We start from the raw sequence: 20760 nt of genomic DNA, 5'->3' as shown, positions 1-20760 counted from the left end.
GTCATTTTCATAAATATCTCCAGCTTCCAGCACTTTACTGCCTAGAGATGCATTTTCACTTTTTATGCTCTTAAAAGACGTTTCAGGCAGAGAGGAGGCCAAAAGTTGATTTCGTGAAAGTAAACATAGTTTCAAAGATTTTCTTCAAAGAACTGCCTCAGGACAGTTGATTTCACAGTTTGTCATTTTCATGAATATCTCCAGCTTCCAGCACTTTACTGCACTTTACTGCCATCCCTGAGTATTATGTGTTTCCTACACGTTTGGATGTTGGTTGCCTGACTCGGATAAGTCTTAAGACTTAAGACTTTCACAGCCCTGAAGATCTCCACATTGATTTTATATTCATGTGCAGAAAGGTCCTTCGCCCTGTATAACGGCAGGGAAAGCTCTGCTACAAAGTCAATTGTGATTAAAGAACCTGTTCTAGTCCCTGTTCAAGCCAATTATAAACAGCTAGCTAATATTAGTTCCATGTAGGTTAATGGCACACTTAGTTTTCTTTAACAAATCAAACACAGTTAACCCAAACTTTACATTTAATAACGTTACCGCTTAACCACTTAAATATACTTACTTTTCCTCTGTCCCATCGCTAACAACTGTCTGCTCGAAGTGCATCTAATTCTCTCTATCGTACACCTCAACTGACATTAACGTTACGCACTTTCGTGCCACCACTGACGGAACAATGAATTAAATATAACAACGATAGGTAGCTAGACTTGACCAACCGAGTGTTTGCTACATCACAAATGATACCCAGTGAGCATTTTTCTGTTGAAAAGACGTTCAGAATTGGTTGAAAAGTGAAAGTTTTTTCGCCGACTATTTGTAGACGATTAAACGTTCACGCTTAGACCAGATTTCAACGTGATTTGCAATACTATAATTTTTCGTCCTCTACATTATGCTAATAGTAATATATCATCATTTTAGAGGCTTACTAAGAAACCACATCCACATTTATCAGTAGAAAATCACGTTGAAATCTGGTCTAAACGTGAACGTTGAATCAACGTCTTCAAATAGTCGGCTAAAAAACTTTCACTTTTCAACGTGTTTTCAACGTCACTGTGTTTTCAACGTGAAAATGCTCTCAGATCAATATGTAGCAACTAAATACTTAATCATAGTAACACATCATCAGTTTCCACTTACAGGACAAAAGACCAAGTGACACAGGCAACAGTTCATTTGTATTTATTAATATATTGTTTATATTTATATTGCTTAATAAATACAAATGAACTGTTGCCTGTGTCACTTGGTCTTTTGTCCTGTAAGTGGAAACTGATGATGTATGGTTGTATTTTATATACAACCATAATCTCCTTTTCCTGCTTTAAAAGTAGTTTTCAAAGCCACACAGGAGCCGGTTTCAGGAGATCTGCCATATTTTCAAGCTGGACATCTGTAAATAAAACAAGTTCGTAATGTTCGTAAAGAGCTAAAGCTAACATGCGAAGACTACAAGCTAGCAGCCTCGCCCGCATGGTGACTGAGCATAACATGATATTAGTGGTATGGTAATGATATTTTGGTTTGCAATATTGGAATAAAGTAGTTCAAGTATTTACAGAGTGTGTCGTTAGCGTGAAGCCTCGTTTATTCCGTCAGCTCTTTCACTTCACTCATCACTCAGTAAGAGCTAGCTAGCTCAAATCGTGCCGTGTTTCCAGCCGTCTCTAACTTAGAAAAATGCACAGAGTCATGCGTGTTCCAGCAGTAAACACAGAGTCGTATTTTACGTGAATATACAGACAGAATGTGCTCTGCTCTCATTACCATGTCCTGGGAGCTTCTTGTTGACAGCACACAGTCTATCCATATTTACGACATTTTATATGAAATATTAAATGCGTTGAAATCACGTCTTCGTCACTTATCCGGCCAGCGTAATATGATTTTGGAGAAATACGTTTAAAGTAACCAAAATCGCGTCTCTTTCAACCTACAACTGAACAACTAAAACTGTCACTTTTCAACGTGATTTAACCGTGATTTCAACGTCACCGTGTTTTAACCGTCAAAATGCTCTCAGATCAATATGTAGCAACTAAATACTTAATGTTAGTAACACATCAACAGTTTCCACTTACAGGACAAAAGACCAAGTGACAGGCAACAGTTCATTTGTATTTATTATAGCACAATATAAATATAAACAATGTTCTTTATATATAACCATAATCTCCTTCTCCTCCTTTAAATGTCATTTGCAAAGCCACACAGGAGCCGGTTTCAGGAGATCTGCCATATTTTCAAGCTGGACATCTGTAAATAAAACAAGTATTTAAACTGTGTACAGCCCCACTCGCTGTCCGTACTACGGACAGTAAGAAAAATACGGAAAATACACGTGTATTTTACATGTGAAATGTCCTAAATACTCTATTTTATAACGTTGGGCTACAGGGACAGTCCACAAAGAAAGTGTCTCCAATATTAACTAACACACATGTCTGTTTACTTTCGTAACATGCTAACACTACAAGCTAACATGCTAACGCTACAATTGCTAGCAGCCTCGCCACCATGGTGAGCATAACATGATATTAATGGTTTGGTAATGATATTTCGGTTTGCAATATTGGAATAAAGTAGTTCAAGTACTTACAGAGTGTGTCGTTAGCGTGAAGCCTCGTTTATTCCGTCAGCTCGTTCAATTCGCTCATCAACTCAGTAAGCGCTAGCTAGCTACCTCAAATAGTGCCGTCTTTCCAGCCATCGCCTCTACCTTAGAAAAATGCACAGTCTGTGGCCATGCGTATTCCAGCAGTAAACACAGAGGTTGTATTTTACGTGAACATACAGACATAATGTGCTCTGCTCTCATTATGATGTCCTGGGACCTTCTTGTTGACAGCACACAGTCTATAGTTCCATATTTACGGCGTTTTATATGAGACATTGAATGCGTTGAAATAACGTCTTCGTGTAGACCACATTTCACCGGCCAGCGTAATATGATTTTGGAGAGATATGTTTAAAGTAACCAAAATCGCATCTCTTTCAACCTACAACTTAACAAACCATCAATATTTTAAAACAAATTGGTGTTTTGTGACACGTTGATATTGTAACCGTAATTTAGCCGGTTCAAAAGACGGTTACAATACGTCTAAGACGTTCAGACCCCAAATCAACGCTTTTTCAACCAGAAATCAACGTTGAAATCCGGGTTAGTGCTCACTGGGCCCTTACTTTAGTGTTCCCGGTCTAATTAGACCGGTCTGTTTTAACTGCTCTTACATTAACACAAAAACCATTAATCATCCCCACATTTTATTTAACACCTTTTTAAGCTGTAAACAATGTCTCAGACAAGTGGTTTATATGAACAACTGTATATACAAAGAATAGACACTGAAAATGTATCGCTAAATTAAATGAAACTGTTGCAAGGACATTGTTGACAGGAATATAAGCCTTCCGGACTCCGCATTCCACAGACTTTTTCTAGTCTCATTGTTTGACCGATATACTCCTGCTAGAATCAACAGACCCATGTAGGCTTGGAGGTCTGGTCCAATGCTCTCCACGTGTCCACAAACACACGCCTCCCCTCCAGGTTTGTCATGTCCAGTATAATACCCTCAATGCACTCTGGTAAAAAGAGTTGGAAGCTGGACTTGATGTCTTCCACACGAGATGTTGCATATCGTATATCGTATATATCGTATATCGTATAAAGGTTTATATGGGGGAAAGTGAGAAGATATGAAACATTGTTTAGTCTGGAAGGTGTGGTTCACGTGGGGGGATGGGCACATAAACGTGGTATAGAGATGGGTTCCCATAACAAACACCAGATTTTTTGTTTGAAGTTTGAAAAGTGTACAACTTTATATATGGGGCTGTGAACAGGTGTGTGTGTGTGTGTGTGTGTGTGTGTGTGTGTGTGTGTGTGTGTGTGTGTGTGTGTGTGTGTGTGTGTGTGTGTTGTATGGGAGGGGTTGTGGGTGTGTATGGGGCTGTTTTCCATTTGATGAATGGACATAATCTAGTGCTCCCCATTCATTTCCTATGGCGGTCACTTTTGACCGGGAACACCATGGGTGTTGCAAAGTTGACTAAACCACTAAAAATTCAATGATAGGCCTATGTTCAAATGCCTAGTGTGCAGGATATGAGGCCTTGAGGCAATCAGATGTAAAACACAATATTTATGATTGATTAAAGTTGTAAATCAGTCAGATTTGACCCGAACACAACAGGAGGGTTAAATTTATCTTTGCCAATATCCAACCAGCTCTGTGTCATCCACAGTGTGTGCAGACGTTCGCTCTTTACCGCAGCGCCCGGAGCTCCCCGCCCATCAGCCGGCAAGTGGGCGGGGAGCTCCGAGCGCTGCAGCACGGGCCGAAGAGTTTGGCCGGGCACTGCTGGACGTGCAGTGTGTGCAACACTACGTGTGCCTCAGGAGAGTTGATTTCACAGTGTTATGTCTTTTTCATGAATATCTGCAGCTTTCAGCACTTTAGAGATGCATTTTCACTTTTTATGCTCTTAAAATAAGTTTCAGGCTGGGAAGAGGCCGAAAGTGGATTTTGTGAAAGTAAACATAGTTTCAAAGATTTTCTTCAAAAAAGTGGATTTTGTGAAAATAAACAGTTTCAAAGATTTCCTTCAAAAATTGGATTTTGTGAAAGTAAAGATAGTTTCAAAGATTATCACTTTTTATGCTCTTAAAAGACGTTTCAGGCAGAGAGGAGGCCAAAAGTTGATTTTGTGAAAGTAAACATAGTTTCAAAGATTTTCTTCAAAGAAGTCCCTCAGGACAGTTGTTTTCACAGTTTGATGTCATTTTCATGAATATCTGCAGCTTTCAGCACTTTACTGCCTAGAGATGCATTTTCACTTTTTATGCTCTTAAAAGACGTTTCAGGCAGAGAGGAGGCCAAAAGTTGATTTTGTGAAAGTAAACATAGTTTCAAAGATTTTCTTCAAAGAAGTCCCTCAGGACAGTTGTTTTCACAGTTTGATGTCATTTTCATGAATATCTGCAGCTTTCAGCACTTTACTGCCTAGAGATGCATTTTCACTTTTTATGCTCTTAAAAGACGTTTCAGGCAGAGAGGAGGCCAAAAGTTGATTTTGTGAAAGTAAACATAGTTTCAAAGATTTTCTTCAAAGAAGTGCCTCAGGACAGTTGTTTTCACAGTTTGATGTCATTTTCATGAATATCTGCAGCTTTCAGCACTTTACTGCCTAGAGATGCATTTTCACTTTTTATGCTCTTAAAAGACGTTTCAGGCAGAGAGGAGGCCAAAAGTTGATTTTGTGAAAGTAAACATAGTTTCAAAGATTTTCTTCAAAGTGCCTCAGGACAGTTGTTTTCACAGTTTGATGTCATTTTCATGAATATCTGCAGCTTTCAGCACTTTACTGGCTAGAGATGCATTTTCACTTTTTATGCTCTTAAAAGACGTTTCAGGCAGAGAGGAGGCCAAAAGTTGATTTTGTGAAAGTAACCATAGATTCAAAGATTTTCTTCAAAGAAGTGCCTCATGACAGTTGATTTCACAGTTTGATGTCATTTTCATGAATATCTGCAGCTTTCAGCACTTTACTGGCTAGAGATGCATTTTCACTTTTTATGCTCTTAAAAGACGTTTCAGGCAGAGAGGAGGCCAAAAGTTGATTTTGTGAAAGTAACCATAGATTCAAAGATTTTCTTCAAAGAAGTGCCTCAGGACAGTTGTTTTCACAGTTTGATGTCATTTTCATGAATATCTGCAGCTTTCAGCACTTTACTGCCTAGAGATGCATTTTCACTTTTTATGCTCTTAAAAGACGTTTCAGGCAGAGAGGAGGCCAAAAGTTGATTTTGTGAAAGTAAACATAGTTTCAAAGATTTTCTTCAAAGAAGTCCCTCAGGACAGTTGTTTTCACAGTTTGATGTCATTTTCATGAATATCTGCAGCTTTCAGCACTTTATTGCCTAGAGATGCATTTTCACTTTTTATGCTCTTAAAAGACGTTTCAGGCAGAGAGGAGGCCAAAAGTTGATTTTGTGAAAGTAAACATAGTTTCAAAGATTTTCTTCAAAGAACTGCCTCAGGACAGTTGATTTCACAGTTTGTCATTTTCATGAATATCTCCAGCTTCCAGCACTTTACTGCCTAGAGATGCATTTTCACTTTTTATGCTCTTAAAAGACGTTTCAGGCAGAGAGGAGGCCAAAAGTTGATTTCGTGAAAGTAAACATAGTTTCAAAGATTTTCTTCAAAGAACTGCCTCAGGACAGTTGATTTCACAGTTTGTCATTTTCATGAATATCTCCAGCTTCCAGCACTTTACTGCACTTTACTGCCATCCCTGAGTATTATGTGTTTCCTACACGTTTGGATGTTGGTTGCCTGACTCGGATAAGTCTTAAGACTTAAGACTTTCACAGCCCTGAAGATCTCCACATTGATTTTATATTCATGTGCAGAAAGGTCCTTCGCCCTGTATAACGGCAGGGAAAGCTCTGCTACAAAGTCAATTGTGATTAAAGAACCTGTTCTAGTCCCTGTTCAAGCCAATTATAAACAGCTAGCTAATATTAGTTCCATGTAGGTTAATGGCACACTTAGTTTTCTTTAACAAATCAAACACAGTTAACCCAAACTTTACATTTAATAACGTTACCGCTTAACCACTTAAATATACTTACTTTTCCTCTGTCCCATCGCTAACAACTGTCTGCTCGAAGTGCATCTAATTCTCTCTATCGTACACCTCAACTGACATTAACGTTACGCACTTTCGTGCCACCACTGACGGAACAATGAATTAAATATAACAACGATAGGTAGCTAGACTTGACCAACCGAGTGTTTGCTACATCACAAATGATACCCAGTGAGCATTTTTCTGTTGAAAAGACGTTCAGAATTGGTTGAAAAGTGAAAGTTTTTTCGCCGACTATTTGTAGACGATTAAACGTTCACGCTTAGACCAGATTTCAACGTGATTTGCAATACTATAATTTTTCGTCCTCTACATTATGCTAATAGTAATATATCATCATTTTAGAGGCTTACTAAGAAACCACATCCACATTTATCAGTAGAAAATCACGTTGAAATCTGGTCTAAACGTGAACGTTGAATCAACGTCTTCAAATAGTCGGCTAAAAAACTTTCACTTTTCAACGTGTTTTCAACGTCACTGTGTTTTCAACGTGAAAATGCTCTCAGATCAATATGTAGCAACTAAATACTTAATCATAGTAACACATCATCAGTTTCCACTTACAGGACAAAAGACCAAGTGACACAGGCAACAGTTCATTTGTATTTATTAATATATTGTTTATATTTATATTGCTTAATAAATACAAATGAACTGTTGCCTGTGTCACTTGGTCTTTTGTCCTGTAAGTGGAAACTGATGATGTATGGTTGTATTTTATATACAACCATAATCTCCTTTTCCTGCTTTAAAAGTAGTTTTCAAAGCCACACAGGAGCCGGTTTCAGGAGATCTGCCATATTTTCAAGCTGGACATCTGTAAATAAAACAAGTTCGTAATGTTCGTAAAGAGCTAAAGCTAACATGCGAAGACTACAAGCTAGCAGCCTCGCCCGCATGGTGACTGAGCATAACATGATATTAGTGGTATGGTAATGATATTTTGGTTTGCAATATTGGAATAAAGTAGTTCAAGTATTTACAGAGTGTGTCGTTAGCGTGAAGCCTCGTTTATTCCGTCAGCTCTTTCACTTCACTCATCACTCAGTAAGAGCTAGCTAGCTCAAATCGTGCCGTGTTTCCAGCCGTCTCTAACTTAGAAAAATGCACAGAGTCATGCGTGTTCCAGCAGTAAACACAGAGTCGTATTTTACGTGAATATACAGACAGAATGTGCTCTGCTCTCATTACCATGTCCTGGGAGCTTCTTGTTGACAGCACACAGTCTATCCATATTTACGACATTTTATATGAAATATTAAATGCGTTGAAATCACGTCTTCGTCACTTATCCGGCCAGCGTAATATGATTTTGGAGAAATACGTTTAAAGTAACCAAAATCGCGTCTCTTTCAACCTACAACTGAACAACTAAAACTGTCACTTTTCAACGTGATTTAACCGTGATTTCAACGTCACCGTGTTTTAACCGTCAAAATGCTCTCAGATCAATATGTAGCAACTAAATACTTAATGTTAGTAACACATCAACAGTTTCCACTTACAGGACAAAAGACCAAGTGACAGGCAACAGTTCATTTGTATTTATTATAGCACAATATAAATATAAACAATGTTCTTTATATATAACCATAATCTCCTTCTCCTCCTTTAAATGTCATTTGCAAAGCCACACAGGAGCCGGTTTCAGGAGATCTGCCATATTTTCAAGCTGGACATCTGTAAATAAAACAAGTATTTAAACTGTGTACAGCCCCACTCGCTGTCCGTACTACGGACAGTAAGAAAAATACGGAAAATACACGTGTATTTTACATGTGAAATGTCCTAAATACTCTATTTTATAACGTTGGGCTACAGGGACAGTCCACAAAGAAAGTGTCTCCAATATTAACTAACACACATGTCTGTTTACTTTCGTAACATGCTAACACTACAAGCTAACATGCTAACGCTACAATTGCTAGCAGCCTCGCCACCATGGTGAGCATAACATGATATTAATGGTTTGGTAATGATATTTCGGTTTGCAATATTGGAATAAAGTAGTTCAAGTACTTACAGAGTGTGTCGTTAGCGTGAAGCCTCGTTTATTCCGTCAGCTCGTTCAATTCGCTCATCAACTCAGTAAGCGCTAGCTAGCTACCTCAAATAGTGCCGTCTTTCCAGCCATCGCCTCTACCTTAGAAAAATGCACAGTCTGTGGCCATGCGTATTCCAGCAGTAAACACAGAGGTTGTATTTTACGTGAACATACAGACATAATGTGCTCTGCTCTCATTATGATGTCCTGGGACCTTCTTGTTGACAGCACACAGTCTATAGTTCCATATTTACGGCGTTTTATATGAGACATTGAATGCGTTGAAATAACGTCTTCGTGTAGACCACATTTCACCGGCCAGCGTAATATGATTTTGGAGAGATATGTTTAAAGTAACCAAAATCGCATCTCTTTCAACCTACAACTTAACAAACCATCAATATTTTAAAACAAATTGGTGTTTTGTGACACGTTGATATTGTAACCGTAATTTAGCCGGTTCAAAAGACGGTTACAATACGTCTAAGACGTTCAGACCCCAAATCAACGCTTTTTCAACCAGAAATCAACGTTGAAATCCGGGTTAGTGCTCACTGGGCCCTTACTTTAGTGTTCCCGGTCTAATTAGACCGGTCTGTTTTAACTGCTCTTACATTAACACAAAAACCATTAATCATCCCCACATTTTATTTAACACCTTTTTAAGCTGTAAACAATGTCTCAGACAAGTGGTTTATATGAACAACTGTATATACAAAGAATAGACACTGAAAATGTATCGCTAAATTAAATGAAACTGTTGCAAGGACATTGTTGACAGGAATATAAGCCTTCCGGACTCCGCATTCCACAGACTTTTTCTAGTCTCATTGTTTGACCGATATACTCCTGCTAGAATCAACAGACCCATGTAGGCTTGGAGGTCTGGTCCAATGCTCTCCACGTGTCCACAAACACACGCCTCCCCTCCAGGTTTGTCATGTCCAGTATAATACCCTCAATGCACTCTGGTAAAAAGAGTTGGAAGCTGGACTTGATGTCTTCCACACGAGATGTTGCATATCGTATATCGTATATATCGTATATCGTATAAAGGTTTATATGGGGGAAAGTGAGAAGATATGAAACATTGTTTAGTCTGGAAGGTGTGGTTCACGTGGGGGGATGGGCACATAAACGTGGTATAGAGATGGGTTCCCATAACAAACACCAGATTTTTTGTTTGAAGTTTGAAAAGTGTACAACTTTATATATGGGGCTGTGAACAGGTGTGTGTGTGTGTGTGTGTGTGTGTGTGTGTGTGTGTGTGTGTGTGTGTTTGTATGGGAGGGGTTGTGGGTGTGTATGGGGCTGTTTTCCATTTGATGAATGGACATAATCTAGTGCTCCCCATTCATTTCCTATGGCGGTCACTTTTGACCGGGAACACCATGGGTGTTGCAAAGTTGACTAAACCACTAAAAATTCAATGATAGGCCTATGTTCAAATGCCTAGTGTGCAGGATATGAGGCCTTGAGGCAATCAGATGTAAAACACAATATTTATGATTGATTAAAGTTGTAAATCAGTCAGATTTGACCCGAACACAACAGGAGGGTTAAATTTATCTTTGCCAATATCCAACCAGCTCTGTGTCATCCACAGTGTGTGCAGACGTTCGCTCTTTACCGCAGCGCCCGGAGCTCCCCGCCCATCAGCCGGCAAGTGGGCGGGGAGCTCCGAGCGCTGCAGCACGGGCCGAAGAGTTTGGCCGGGCACTGCTGGACGTGCAGTGTGTGCAACACTACGTGTGCCTCAGGAGAGTTGATTTCACAGTGTTATGTCTTTTTCATGAATATCTGCAGCTTTCAGCACTTTAGAGATGCATTTTCACTTTTTATGCTCTTAAAATAAGTTTCAGGCTGGGAAGAGGCCGAAAGTGGATTTTGTGAAAGTAAACATAGTTTCAAAGATTTTCTTCAAAAAAGTGGATTTTGTGAAAATAAACAGTTTCAAAGATTTCCTTCAAAAATTGGATTTTGTGAAAGTAAAGATAGTTTCAAAGATTATCACTTTTTATGCTCTTAAAAGACGTTTCAGGCAGAGAGGAGGCCAAAAGTTGATTTTGTGAAAGTAAACATAGTTTCAAAGATTTTCTTCAAAGAAGTCCCTCAGGACAGTTGTTTTCACAGTTTGATGTCATTTTCATGAATATCTGCAGCTTTCAGCACTTTACTGCCTAGAGATGCATTTTCACTTTTTATGCTCTTAAAAGACGTTTCAGGCAGAGAGGAGGCCAAAAGTTGATTTTGTGAAAGTAAACATAGTTTCAAAGATTTTCTTCAAAGAAGTCCCTCAGGACAGTTGTTTTCACAGTTTGATGTCATTTTCATGAATATCTGCAGCTTTCAGCACTTTACTGCCTAGAGATGCATTTTCACTTTTTATGCTCTTAAAAGACGTTTCAGGCAGAGAGGAGGCCAAAAGTTGATTTTGTGAAAGTAAACATAGTTTCAAAGATTTTCTTCAAAGAAGTGCCTCAGGACAGTTGTTTTCACAGTTTGATGTCATTTTCATGAATATCTGCAGCTTTCAGCACTTTACTGCCTAGAGATGCATTTTCACTTTGTATGCTCTTAAAAGACGTTTCAGGCAGAGAGGAGGCCAAAAGTTGATTTTGTGAAAGTAAACATAGTTTCAAAGATTTTCTTCAAAGTGCCTCAGGACAGTTGTTTTCACAGTTTGATGTCATTTTCATGAATATCTGCAGCTTTCAGCACTTTACTGGCTAGAGATGCATTTTCACTTTTTATGCTCTTAAAAGACGTTTCAGGCAGAGAGGAGGCCAAAAGTTGATTTTGTGAAAGTAACCATAGATTCAAAGATTTTCTTCAAAGAAGTGCCTCATGACAGTTGATTTCACAGTTTGATGTCATTTTCATGAATATCTGCAGCTTTCAGCACTTTACTGGCTAGAGATGCATTTTCACTTTTTATGCTCTTAAAAGACGTTTCAGGCAGAGAGGATGCCAAAAATTGATTTTGTGAAAGTAAACATAGTTTCAAAGATTTTCTTCAAAGAAGTTTCTCAGGACAGTTGTTTTCACAGTTTGATGTCATTTTCATGAATATCTGCAGCTTTCAGCACTTTACTAACTAGAGATGCATTTTCACTTTTTATGCTCTTTAAAAGACGTTTCAGGCAGAGAGGAGGCCAAAAGTGGATTTTGTGAAAGTAAACATAGTTTCAAAGATTTTCTTCAAAGAAGTCCCTCAGGACAGTTGATTTCACAGTTTGATGTCATTTTCATGAATATCTGCAGCTTTCAGCACTTTACTGCCTAGAGATGCATTTTCACTTTTTATGCTCTTAAAAGACGTTTCAGCCAGAGAGGATGCCAAAAATTAATTTTGTGAAAGTAAACATAGTTTCAACGATTTTCTTCAAAGAAGTGCCTCAGGACAGTTGTTTTCACAGTTTGATGTCATTTTCATGAATATCTGCAGCTTTCAGCACTTTACTGCCTAGAGATGCATTTTCACTTTTTATGCTCTTAAAAGACGTTTCAGGCAGAGAGGAGGCCAAAAGTTGATTTTGTGAAAGTAAACATAGTTTCAAAGATTTTCTTCAAAGAAGTGCCTCAGGACAGTTGTTTTCACAGTTTGATGTCATTTTCATGAATATCTGCAGCTTTCAGCACTTTATTGCCTAGAGATGCATTTTCACTTTTTATGCTCTTAAAAGACGTTTCAGGCAGAGAGGAGGCCAAAAATTGATTTTGGGAAAGTAAACATAGTTTCAAAGATTTTCTTCAAAGAAGTGCCTCAGGACAGTTGATTTCACAGTTTGTCATTTTCATGAATATCTGCAGCTTTCAGCACTTTACTGGCTAGAGATGCATTTTCACTTTTTATGCTCTTAAAAGACGTTTCAGGCAGAGAGGAGGCCAAAAGTTGATTTTGTGAAAGTAAACATAGTTTCAAAGATTTTCTTCAAAGAAGTGCCTCAGGACAGTTGTTTTCACAGTTTGATGTCATTTTCATGAATATCTGCAGCTTTCAGCACTTTACTGGCTAGAGATGCATTTTCACTTTTTATGCTCTTAAAAGACGTTTCAGGCAGAGAGGAGGCCAAAAATTGATTTTGTGAAAGTAAACATAGTTTCAAAGATTTTCTTCAAAGAAGTGCCTCAGGACAGTTGATTTCACAGTTTGTCATTTTCATGAATATCTGCAGCTTTCAGCACTTTACTGCCTAGAGATGCATTTTCACTTTTTATGCTCTTAAAAGACGTTTCAGGCAGAGAGGAGGCCAAAAGTTGATTTCGTGAAAGTAAACATAGTTTCAAAGATTTCCTTTAAATAAGTCCCTCAGGACAGTTGATTTCACAGTCTGATGTCATTTTCATGAATATCTGCAGCTTTCAGCAGATATTCATGCAGATAACCTTAATGCTAACTGCAAAAACAGCGCACTATACACATTAGTATACAGTACAGTTCATTCTTAACAATTGGTATATTTTATGGAAATTGAAAGTTTGGAAGTTTTTGGTTTTTTTAACGTACACTTAGGTTAAAGTCTGCCCTTTCCAGCAAACTGATGTCTGAAGTGGAATATAAATAAGGTTTTGCTACCAGGTGAGCAAATGTAAATAACACGGGGAAAAAATGATTCAATGCAAACATTGATCTCTTGTTGTTGCTCTGTTGTTGAATGAGGAGGGGGAAATTATACAATTCGCCGTAATTAACTATTGCTAATATCAATGTCCGTTCCAACCACATCTACTGGCATAAAAACAGGAAGTCAGTGGTAAAGTAGTAAAGCCTGCATCTTGCTTGACTGCCTCAGCGACAACTGAGAGTAAGTCAGAGAGAAAGAAATGCTTCTACAAGGTTAAGGTTTTCATGGAGATGTAATATGTAACTTTTTGTGTGATATTTGTGTATTATATCTACCCAGAAGTAAATGCACAAAAGACTCAAAAGCTTGACTGCCTGTGCTGTCCTACTACAGTTGAACAGCTACGGTGCAGATACATGAATCCGTGCATTCATCACTTTAGAGGCTGGTTTGAAGCTGTCAAAAGACAAATGCCAGTTCTGTCGGTCAGAAGTAACCTACGTGGGACACATTGTGTCAGAGAATGGAATCGCCACAGATCCTGCCAAAACTGAAGCAGTAGCCCACTGGGAACAGCCAATTGATCTGCCATCATTGCAGTCATTCTTAGGATTCTGTGGTTACTACCGTCGCTTCATAAAGAACTTCTCCATCATCGTCAGACCTCTTACCGAACTCTGCAAGGGTTATCCACCTACTCAAAAGAATAGGAAAGTGGCCAAGGTACCAGATGAGACATACTACAAAGCGAGGGAACCCTTTGGGGACAGGTGGGATCAGTCATGCACAGAGGCCCTCAAGAAGATCATTTACTGCCTCACCAACGCACCTGTCCTAGCTTTCGCTGACCCAGCAAAGCCCTATGCTATGCCCTATACACATAGATGCCAATTTTAAAGGTTTAGGGGCTGTGCTAAACCAAGAACACCCAGCAGGATTGAGACCAGTCGCTTTTGCTAGCAGAAAACTGAGTTCCTTGGAGAACTATCCAGTGCATCAGCTTGAATTCCTGGCACTTAAATGGGCTGTGGTAGATAAATGTCATGTCTATCTCTATGGAGCAAGTTTTACTGTGAGGACAGATAACAACCCCTTAACGTATGTCCTCACGACAGGCAAACTAAATGCAATCGGTCATCGTTGGCTTGCTGCGCTCTCGACATCAACTTCACCCTCCAGTACCGACCAGGAAGTAGCAACATTGACGCTGACGCATTGTCGCGCAATCCCTTTCCAAACAATGATGTTGAGTGGCAAAACATCCTACCTAAAAGTGTCAAAGCTCTCTGTACACAGATCAGATGTGGGAAACCAGCTGGAGAGTCCCTCAACTGTGCAGAGCCATTAGGGGTTTCCCCTGATGCCATCCCTGAGTATTATGTGTTTCCTACACGTTTGGATGTTGGTTGCCTGACTCGGATAAGTCTTAAGACTTAAGACTTTCACAGCCCTGAAGATCTCCACATTGATTTTATATTCATGTGCAGAAAGGTCCTTCGCCCTGTATAACGGCAGGGAAAGCTCTGCTACAAAGTCAATTGTGATTAAAGAACCTGTTCTAGTCCCTGTTCAAGCCAATTATAAACAGCTAGCTAATATTAGTTCCATGTAGGTTAATGGCACACTTAGTTTTCTTTAACAAATCAAACACAGTTAACCCAAACTTTACATTTAATAACGTTACCGCTTAACCACTTAAATATACTTACTTTTCCTCTGTCCCATCGCTAACAACTGTCTGCTCGAAGTGCATCTAATTCTCTCTATCGTACACCTCAACTGACATTAACGTTACGCACTTTCGTGCCACCACTGACGGAACAATGAATTAAATATAACGATAGGTAGCTAGACTTGACCAACCGAGTGTTTGCTACATCACAAATGATACCCAGTGAGCATTTTTCTGTTGAAAAGACGTTCAGAATTGGTTGAAAAGTGAAAGTTTTTTCGCCGACGATTAAACGTTCACGCTTAGACCAGATTTCAACGTGATTTGCAATACTATAATTTTTCGTCCTCTACATTATGCTAATAGTAATATATCATCATTTTAGAGGCTTACTAACAAACCACATCCACATTTATCAGTAGAAAATCACGTTGAAATCTGGTTTAAACGTGAACGTTGAATCAACGTGTTTTCAACGTCACTGTGTTTTCAACGTCAAAATGCTCTCAGATCGATATGTAGCAACTAAATACTTAATCATAGTAACACATCATCAGTTTCCACTTACAGGACAAAAGACCAAGTGACACAGGCAACAGTTCATTTGTATTTATTAATATATTGTTTATATTTATATTGCTTAATAAATACAAATGAACTGTTGCCTGTGTCACTTGGTCTTTTGTCCTGTAAGTGGAAACTGATGATGTATGGTTGTATTTTATATACAACCATAATCTCCTTTTCCTGCTTTAAAAGTAGTTTTCAAAGCCACACAGGAGCCGGTTTCAGGAGATCTGCCATATTTTCAAGCTGGACATCTGTAAATAAAACAAGTATTTAAACTGTGTACAGCCCCACTCGCTGTCCGTACTACGGACAGTAAGAAAAATACGGAAAATACACGTGTATTTTACATGTGAAATGTCCTAAATACTCTATTTTATAACGTTGGGCTACAGGGACAGTCCACAAAGAAAGTGTCTCCAATATTAACTAACACACATGTCTGTTTACTTTCGTAACATGCTAACACTACAAGCTAACATGCTAACGCTACAATTGCTAGCAGCCTCGCCACCATGGTGAGCATAACATGATATTAATGGTTTGGTAATGATATTTCGGTTTGCAATATTGGAATAAAGTAGTTCAAGTACTTACAGAGTGTGTCGTTAGCGTGAAGCCTCGTTTATTCCGTCAGCTCGTTCAATTCGCTCATCAACTCAGTAAGCGCTAGCTAGCTACCTCAAATAGTGCCGTCTTTCCAGCCATCGCCTCTACCTTAGAAAAATGCACAGTCTGTGGCCATGCGTATTCCAGCAGTAAACACAGAGGTTGTATTTTACGTGAACATACAGACATAATGTGCTCTGCTCTCATTATGATGTCCTGGGACCTTCTTGTTGACAGCACACAGTCTATAGTTCCATATTTACGACGTTTTATATGAGACATTGAATGCGTTGAAATAACGTCTTCGTGTAGACCACATTTCACCGGCCAGCGTAATATGATTTTGGAGAGATATGTTTAAAGTAACCAAAATCGCATCTCTTTCAACCTACAACTTAACAAACCATCAATATTTTAAAACAAATTGGTGTTTTGTGACACGTTGATATTGTAACCGTAATTTAGCCGGTTCAAAAGACGGTTACAATACGTCTAAGACGTTCAGACCCCAAATCAACGCTTTTTCAACCAGAAATCAACGTTGAAATCCGGGTTAGTGCTCACTGGGCCCTTACTTTAGTGTTCCCGGTCTAATTAGACCGGTCTGTTTTAACTGCTCTTACATTAACACAAAAACCATTAATCATCCCCACATTTTATTTAACACCTTTTTAAGCTGTAAACAGACAAGTGGTTTATATGAACAACTGTTAAATGAAACTGTTGCAAGGACATTGTTGACAGGAATATAAGCCTTCCGGACTCCGCATTCCACAGACTTTTTCTAGTCTCATTGTTTGACCGATATACTCCTGCTAGAATCAACAGACCCATGTAGGCTTGGAGGTCTGGTCCAATGCTCTCCACGTGTCCACAAACACACGCCTCCCCTCCAGGTTTGTCATGTCCAGTATAATACCCTCAATGCACTCTGGTAAAAAGAGTTGGAAGCTGGACTTGATGTCTTCCACACGAGATGTTGCATATCGTATATCGTATATATCGTATATCGTATAAAGGTTTATATGGGGGAAAGTGAGAAGATATGAAACATTGTTTAGTCTGGAAGGTGTGGTTCACGTGGGGGGATGGGCACATAAACGTGGTATAGAGATGGGTTCCCATAACAAACACCAGATTTTTTGTTTGAAGTTTGAAAAGTGTACAACTTTATATATGGGGCTGTGAACAGGTGTGTCTGTTCACAGCCCCATATATGCAGTGTGTGTGTGTGTGTGTGTGTGTTTGTATGGGAGGGGTTGTGGGTGTGTATGGGGCTGTTTTCCATTTGATGAATGGACATAATCTAGTGCTCCCCATTCATTTCCTATGGCGGTCACTTTTGACCGGGAACACCATGGGTGTTGCAAAGTTGACTAAACCACTAAAAATTCAATGATAGGCCTATGTTCAAATGCCTAGTGTGGAGGATATGAGGCCTTGAGGCAATCAGATGTAAAACACAATATTTATGATTGATTAAAGTTGTAAATCAGTCAGATTTGACCCGAACACAACAGGAGGGTTAAATTTATCTTTGCCAATATCCAACCAGCTCTGTGTCATCCACAGTGTGTGCAGACGTTCGCTCTTTACCGCAGCGCCCGGAGCTCCCCGCCCATCAGCCGGCAAGTGGGCGGGGAGCTCCGAGCGCTGCAGCACGGGCCGAAGAGTTTGGCCGGGCACTGCTGGACGTGCAGTGTGTGCAACACTACGTGTGCCTCAGGAGAGTTGATTTCACAGTGTTATGTCTTTTTCATGAATATCTGCAGCTTTCAGCACTTTAGAGATGCATTTTCACTTTTTATGCTCTTAAAATAAGTTTCAGGCTGGGAAGAGGCCGAAAGTGGATTTTGTGAAAGTAAACATAGTTTCAAAGATTTTCTTCAAAAAAGTGGATTTTGTGAAAATAAACAGTTTCAAAGATTTCCTTCAAAAATTGGATTTTGTGAAAGTAAAGATAGTTTCAAAGATTATCACTTTTTATGCTCTTAAAAGACGTTTCAGGCAGAGAGGAGGCCAAAAGTTGATTTTGTGAAAGTAAACATAGATTCAAAGATTTTCTTCAAAGAAGTGCCTCAGGACAGTTGATTTCACAGTTTGATGTCATTTTCATGAATATCTGCAGCTTTCAGCACTTTACTGCCTAGAGATGCATTTTCACTTTTTATGCTCTTAAAAGACGTTTCAGGCAGAGAGGAGGGCAAAAGTTGATTTTGTGAAAGTAAACATAGTTTCAAAGATTTTCTTCAAAGAAGTGCCTCAGGACAGTTGATTTCACAGTTTGATGTCATTTTCATGAATATCTGCAGCTTTCAGCACTTTACTGCCTAGAGATGCATTTTCACTTTTTATGCTCTTAAAAGACGTTTCAGGCAGAGAGGAGGGCAAAAGTTGATTTTGTGAAAGTAAACATAGTTTCAAAGATTTTCTTCAAAGAAGTGCCTCAGGACAGTTGATTTCACAGTTTGATCTCATTTTCATGAATATCTGCAGCTTTCAGCACTTTACTAACTAGAGATGCATTTTCACTTTTTATGCTCTTAAAAGACGTTTCAGGCAGAGAGGAGGCCAAAAGTTGATTTTGTGAAAGTCAACATAGTTTCAAAGATTTTCTTCAAAGAAGTGCCTCAGGACAGTTGATTTCACAGTTTGATGTCATTTTCATGAATATCTGCAGCTTTCAGCACTTTACTAACTAGAGATGCATTTTCACTTTTTATGCTCTTAAAAGACGTTTCAGGCAGAGAGGAGGCCAAAAGTTGATTTTGTGAAAGTAAACATAGTTTCAAAGATTTTCTTCAAAGAAGTCCCTCAGGACAGTTGTTTTTACAGTTTGATGTCATTTTCATGAATATCTGCAGCTTTCAGCACTTTACTGCCTAGAGATGCATTTTCACTTTTTATGCTCTTAAAAGACGTTTCAGGCAGAGAGGAGGGCAAAAGTTGATTTTGTGAAAGTAAACATAGTTTCAAAGATTTTCTTCAAAGAAGTGCCTCAGGACAGTTGATTTCACAGTTTGATGTCATTTTCATGAATATCTGCAGCTTTCAGCACTTTACTGGCTAGAGATGCATTTTCACTTTTTATGCTCTTAAAAGACGTTTCAGGCAGAGAGGAGGCCAAAAGTTGATTTTGTGAAAGTAAACATAGATTCAAAGATTTTCTTCAAAGAAGTGCCTCAGGACAGTTGATTTCATAGTTTGATGTAATTTTCATGAATATCTGCAGCTTTCAGCACTTTACTGGCTAGAGATGCATTTTCACTTTTTATGCTCTTAAAAGACGTTTCAGGCAGAGAGGAGGGCAAAAGTTGATTTTGTGAAAGTAAACATAGTTTCAAAGATTTTCTTCAAAGAAGTGCCTCAGGACAGTTGATTTCACAGTTTGATGTCATTTTCATGAATATCTGCAGCTTTCAGCACTTTACTGGCTAGAGATGCATTTTCACTTTTTATGCTCTTAAAAGACGTTTCAGGCAGAGAGGAGGCCAAAAATTGATTTTGTGAAAGTAAACATAGTTTCAAAGATTTTCTTCAAATAAGTGCCTCAGGACAGTTGATTTCACAGTTTGATCTCATTTTCATGAATATCTGCAGCTTTCAGCACTTTACTAACTAGAGATGCATTTTCACTTTTTATGCTCTTAAAAGACGTTTCAGGCAGAGAGGAGGCCAAAAGTTGATTTTGTGAAAGTCAACATAGTTTCAAAGATTTTCTTCAAAGAAGTGCCTCAGGACAGTTGATTTCACAGTTTGATCTCATTTTCATGAATATCTGCAGCTTTCAGTACTTTACTAACTAGAGATGCATTTTCACTTTTTATGCTCTTAAAAGACGTTTCAGGCAGAGAGGAGGCCAAAAGTTGATTTTGTGAAAGTAAACATAGTTTCAAAGATTTTCTTCAAAGAAGTGCCTCAGGACAGTTGTTTTCACAGTTTGATGTCATTTTCATGAATATCTGCAGCTTTCAGCACTTTACTAACTAGAGATGCATTTTCACTTTTTATGCTCTTAAAAGACGTTTCAGGCAGAGAGGAGGCCAAAAGTTGATTTTGTGAAAGTCAACATAGTTTCAAAGATTTTCTTCAAAGAAGTGCCTCAGGACAGTTGATTTCACAGTTTGATCTCATTTTCATGAATATCTGCAGCTTTCAGTACTTTACTAACTAGAGATGCATTTTCACTTTTTATGCTCTTAAAAGACGTTTCAGGCAGAGAGGAGGCCAAAAGTTGATTTTGTGAAAGTAAACATAGTTTCAAAGATTTTCTTCAAAGAAGTCCCTCAGGACAGTTGTTTTTACAGTTTGATGTCATTTTCATGAATATCTGCAGCTTTCAGCACTTTACTGCCTAGAGATGCATTTTCACTTTTTATGCTCTTAAAAGACGTTTCAGGCAGAGAGGAGGGCAAAAGTTGATTTTGTGAAAGTAAACATAGTTTCAAAGATTTTCTTCAAAGAAGTGCCTCAGGACAGTTGATTTCACAGTTTGATGTCATTTTCATGAATATCTGCAGCTTTCAGCACTTTACTGGCTAGAGATGCATTTTCACTTTTTATGCTCTTAAAAGACGTTTCAGGCAGAGAGGAGGCCAAAAGTTGGTTTTGTGAAA

Source organism: Anarhichas minor, unplaced genomic scaffold (assembly GCF_050575085.1).
Source record: "Anarhichas minor isolate MPS153535 unplaced genomic scaffold, ASM5057508v1 ptg000005l, whole genome shotgun sequence".
NCBI lineage: Eukaryota > Metazoa > Chordata > Actinopteri > Perciformes > Anarhichadidae > Anarhichas > Anarhichas minor.
The sequence above is the reverse complement of the archived record's forward strand: the minus strand, read 5'-3'. Positions refer to the sequence as shown.